The 5,824-nt window shown below is 36.3% G+C and overlaps 1 non-coding gene across 1 annotated transcript; it reads left to right on the top strand.

The window, feature by feature from the left end:
• Positions 1–5,175: 5,175 nt before the first annotated feature.
• On the top strand, positions 5,176–5,248 carry TRNAA-UGC (transfer RNA alanine (anticodon UGC)). The gene has a single exon. It is a non-coding gene; the product is annotated as a tRNA-Ala (tRNA).
• The last annotated feature ends 576 nt before the right edge of the window (positions 5,249–5,824 follow it).

The following is a 5,824-nucleotide window of genomic DNA, read 5'->3' as shown; positions in this document are numbered from 1 at the left end:
AATTAGGGAATTTAGAGAATCTAGAGAGCTTCCTGTAGTGTTTCTTCTTTGAGGGACGACAGTCACATTTGCTATCCTTGCACTTGATATGTAGGTAAGATTTGTTGCAAAATTTCTGAGCAAGATTTCTTTGGGACATGATATTGCTGAAGAGGCGTTGTTGCTCACACAATTTCTCTAGAGCAAGAAGAGTGAATTGGTGAATTTCCCCAATGCTGATGTCGGCGAAATTTCTGCCTGTAGCTGTGATGAGACGTTGTAACTCTGGTTGGAGTTCGGTTGGTAGAGAGGCAATGTAAGTGTACCGAAGATTCGGATCATTATACCCATTTAGCATGTAGTACCTCTTCACCATTCTTTGATAATGAAAGTCTAGATCTTTTTTCTTCAAAGAGCAGCATTTCATATCAAAGAATTCTTGTTTCATCTGGTTGTGATATTTTTTAGGATCGCCGATGAACTGTTGATGGATTTCTCCCAGAGCATGACTAGCAGTTGGAAGATTGAGAAAGGCGGCCATCTTGTATGGTCCAAGACTTTGGTACCATTCTCGAAGCGTGCCTGTAAACCGGGAGACAAATTCAGTTAGCACCTCATTCATGGTGACATCTTGTTTAGTCATTTGCAAATCTATCCATGCTGCCATTTCATGGAGATGGTCTCGCCATCGATGAGGAGGGAGATGATCAAATGTGAACCAAGGACCAGATGTTGGCTTGGTAGTTTTAGGTTCTTCATAGAACATAAAATCTTCATCAGCTGGTTCTTCAACTGTGGGTTCTGTCACACCAGGGGTTGGTGCAGAAGAATGTTGTTCATCAGCCATGAGTATCTGAGTAATATCAGTAATATCAGCATCAGGTTCTGAAGGAAGATCTTCAGATGTTCCTTCTGAGGAGTCTGTAGAATACTCCGGGACAGTGGTGAGATGGTTAATCATGGAAGCCATATTGGAAAACATAGGTTGTTTGTCTTTTGAGGGCCTGTGATGTTTTGGCTTCGGAGAATCTTCTTCAAATGAGCCGGAAGAAGATAAAACTTTTGTGGGTGGAGCTTGAAGTTGTTCATGGATCATCTGAAAAGGAGTATATGTTTGTGCTGGAGGTGGAAAAGGTGAAAAATGATAAGGGGATCTGGAAAAGGGATCCACAAATTCTGGAGGAGAAGTTGAAGGTTGAGATTGAACCTTTGCCAAGTCTGCTTCTACTTGAGCTAACTGATCTTTTAACCTCCTAATCTCAGCTTCTTTCTGGTTGAATTCTTGACCAAATCTTCGCTGAGAGATCAAAGTTCGAAGATTGTTGTCAACCTTTTGGATCTGCTGTGTCAGATCTTTCTGCGTTTTGAGTGCAAACTCTGTCAAAGAATCAACCTTTTGGGACATGTGTTTCTGGGAGGAAACCATATGCTCAAGCTTGTGATCAATCTTTTGAAGATAATTATTCTGGGCTATGGCATTGTCAGTCTGCCAGTTTAGCACAGACTCAAAGGGTTTAGGTTCTTCAAGATGGCCAGTGTGGGTAACAGTATGGGAAGGTATGTAAGGAAAGGATACTGTTTTAGACTGGGTGTTGGTTTGTTTTGTCAAAGGTGGGAAATCTTCTGGGGTAAAACTGGTGTTCATCATGCATGGTTGTACAAGAGGTGGTAGTTCTGGAGAATTAACAGGTGGAGAAGGATGACACCGTCTTTTTAATTTTGCAAGAAATTCAAGCTCCCTTTTGTAGATTGCAAGAGGCTTTAGATAAGCTGGGGTGACCTTAAATTGAGGGTCTGGAGTGATATCTTTTCTGGGATGGATACCGATCCAAGGTGCATCATCATCATCAGGCTTTGTCGGAGCTCTAGTTGAGGACGAGCGACATGCTCCTTTTTTGGATGGCTTTGTTGTTTTCTTGTGCAAGTAATTATCGCAAGAATCATCATCAGAATCAAGATCTTCTACACATGTGCACGATGGATCACACATCCCACTACCGGGAACATCCCAGATGAAATGACCATCTATGTGTGAAACATAGGTGTGTCGACCATCAGGCCCAAAACTATGGATGGGAATTTTCTTTTCTCTCGGAAAAGAGGCCGGAGAGATCATCATGGCTTGGTGAAAGGAGTGCCTTGGGGGCTGAAAAACTGTTTTTACCAGTCCATCTTCCCTGTTTTGAAAGGATGAAGAAGTGGTTTGGACGGGCTGAGAAATCTGGTGCAATTTCTCATATGCAGTGAGCCATTCAAGAGGCATCAACTGAGTAAGCTCTTCCCTGGAGATCTGGCGAGGGATTTGTACAATTGTTGGATTATCATCTTCCTCCGCAATTAAAAACAAGGCTTCAGATGAAGTACTCTGGGTTGGCATGTCAAGTGCATGATTCTGGAGCCGATAAATGAGTTGGTGGTGAATTGTTGCTGCAACAGCTGTTGAGATTTGTTCAGCACCAATTAGCTGTACTTGAATCTTAAAGGTGGAAGGAAGGTTTGGGTCGTGTAATGAAAGGTTGAAGTTTGGAAAAAATGTTAGAACAATACTACCGGCATTGAGTGTTTTTAAAACTGTGCCGATTCGGGTTCTCTTGGAACTTGTACATGTTCAGAAGGGTATGGACGGCTGTCTTGTTAAAACCGATATAGAGGTGGTGGTTTTAGATCTTAATCAACATGCCTTTAGGTCTTATTACGGCCTTGTTCTTGATTATTGTAGTAGGCTGATTCATTCGTTTAATGATGTTAGTATCGTTTTTGCTAGTCGTTCTGCGAATAGTGTTGCCCATGAACTTACAAGGGCTTCCTATTCTATGTCAGGACTGATGGAGTGACATACTAGTCTTGCAGATTTCTTGTTCAAACCTTGTATTCTGATTCTATTTAATGCATGGTTTTTTCTTAAAAAAAAATGTAATTATAATCTTTTGATCCTCTTTTTAGGTGGAAGCAGTCTGAAACTAATTTTCCTTAGACTTGTTTACGGATCTCGGTATTCATCCAACCTGTCGAGGGTCAAATCTAATGGATCAGGCTTAGATGAGGAAAAATGACTTTAAGCTCCATCCATTTCACACCGTCAAAGCTCGACTATATTTAGGACGGATTTATAGCCTGATCCGTCCTACTAATATTAATTATTAAATTTATATATTAAATATTAATTTTTATTATTATTATTAAAATTTATATATATATCTATATGTTTAGACGGGTTTATTTGGATTGAGTTTAAAATTTGATTTTAAACTCAAAGTCAAACGGGTTCGAACCCGCTTAAGTAACAGATCAAAATTTACATACAAACCAAGTTCAGCATCTCAAGTTCTGCAAGAAAGTTTTGAATAAAAATGAAAAAAAACCCCTCTATATTTGACTACTGCAAAACAAGACCTGTTTACGGGTTCGGGTACTTGTCCGGTACAGGTCTTTTGGGCTGGGGAATTTGGACAATGAAAATTGATCTCTGATCTAGGTCCGCTAAAGTCCGTTTAATTTTTTTGTCGGGTTTGGAATTAATAAAAATAGTACGGGTCGGTCTAGCCCGATCTGTCTATTAATATTAATTAATAAATTTATAATTAAATATTTACTTTTAAGTACAAATTTTTGTTTTTTATAATTAAAAATTATGTATATATTTTCAGGGGGTTAATACACATATTTGCCATTGTGTTTTCGCCGAAAAAAAGATTTGCCCTTAAATCAAATAAACCCACAAAACTATCCCTGAATTTTCCATAAACCTGCAATTATACCCTAATCTAACAGAGCTGCTAAATGGCGATGACATCAAACCTTCTTGTCTCTAAAAAAATTGGATGACGACAATCAAAATTCATTTGGTTTCTTATTGTTTTCTATTGCTATTGTTTTTGGATTAATTAGGAGGTTTAGACGCCGTTTTATTAGGTTGATTGAGCTTTTATGAAAATGAATTTTGACAAATCTGTTCTTCTAACTTGCTTTAAATCGAAAATGAATGTCCATATTTTTTTCTGTTTGTGATTGGTTGTTCTTTTCTGAAATTTTTCTAGAGACAAGCAGGTTTGATGTGAACGTCATTTAACAGCTCTGTTAGATTAGGGTATAATTGTAGGTTTGTGAAAAATTCAGGGATAATTTTGTGGGTTTATTTGATTTAAGGGCAAATCTGTTTTTCCGAGAAAACATAGGGGCAAATATGTGTATTAACCCATTTTCAGGTGAACTTATGTCTGCTGGGTTTGAGATTTGATTTTTAAATCTGAACCCGTCTAAATTAATAGCGGATTGTACTGAGTTTGGACTGAGTATTTTTACATAAAATTTTGTTAGACCCGACCCCAGACCATGTATAGATCTACTCCAAACATACAAACCAAATAATTTTTTTAATCAAGTGAGCTCTCTCAATATAGAATTTATCTTAGGGAAATTTACATGGAAATTCATTTTTTAAAAATTATTTACAATTATATCAAGTAAGAAATTCAATTATATCAAACTAAGTAAATCATTATTTTAATATATTTTAAGGATTAAGATTTATAAACTAGGGGTCTAAAATTTATTTTTAGGTTTTAGGATTTATGAATTGGGGTTTAAAAATTTTAATTATGGTATAAAATCATATTTTATTTATGATATATAGAAAATAATGACATATTCAAAACTAATTTTGATAATATGATTTAATTGTAATTTTTTAATTAAATATGATTTTCATGTAGAAAACTCGTTATCTTATCATTGGTAACAAGCTCAATATTCCCAACATGCCCATTCCTGACGTGACACTACGTTACCATTACTTATCTAACACGCTCGATTAAATAGAACATCATATTTTATATTCATCAATTTTATTATATATAAGTCATTTTATGGTATTTCATACAAGTTAAGAATTACAATTAATATAGAGTCAAATTAATGAATTTATATTGGTTAACTAAAAAACAATTCTCTCTTATGTAATGGTCGAAGAATAAGCATCGGAATGTTAAAAAATAAATAGAACAAGACAAAAATTTGATGTTTGGACCGAAAAACTAAACTAAAAATCTTGGAAAACTATAACTACTTATATTTTGGAAAAAAAAACTAATTTGCTAGAATGACTTATAAAATGGAATGAAGAGAGTAATAAGGATCCAATCATTAATTCCTGCATAGAATCGCTATTTAGATATGAAAATTAATTTTTCCAAACAAGGGGTTGTAGCTCATATGGTAGAGCGCTCGCTTTGCATGCGAGAGGCACAGGGTTCGATTCCCTGCAGCTCCAAATTTTTTGTTTTTAATTTAAGAAAAATATAATGTGGTATTAAATAAAAAAAAGGGTAAAGTTCAAATAAAACCCCTGTGGTTTCACTAATTTTCAGATAAAGGACTATGGTTTACTTTTTGTCAAAACGAGGATTGAGGTTTCACACTTTTAATAATGCTATGATAACATCGAGATATTATCATGAGGACCAAAAGAGATATTCGCCTTTAAGTATGCCACATAGCAAAGGAAGTCGGCTGGCGAATCTCCCTGGATTAGCTCTAGGAGATCCGATGGCGGATCTCTAAGGCGAATCTCTCCATTCACCTTGGTAACGGCTGGCCGCCGGCTCGGCCATAAAGGGTCATTAAATAGATCATTAACTATCTTACCCGCCAGGTTAAGAGTAACTTGTAACCACCATTAAATGAGCATTAATGGAGACTTTCTAGTTACCTAGAGGTTACGAACTTCTCAACTATATATAGCCTACCATTCTAGGCTATCAAGGTACTCACACTTTTCTATATTCTCTAAGCTTCGTCAATACAGTTTATTCTTCATATTCTCTACTGACTTTGGCATCGGAGTTTC

Source organism: Euphorbia lathyris, chromosome 1 (genome assembly GCF_963576675.1).
Source record: "Euphorbia lathyris chromosome 1, ddEupLath1.1, whole genome shotgun sequence".
Lineage (NCBI taxonomy): Eukaryota > Viridiplantae > Streptophyta > Magnoliopsida > Malpighiales > Euphorbiaceae > Euphorbia > Euphorbia lathyris.
The sequence above is the reverse complement of the archived record's forward strand: the minus strand, read 5'-3'. Positions and strand labels throughout refer to the sequence as shown.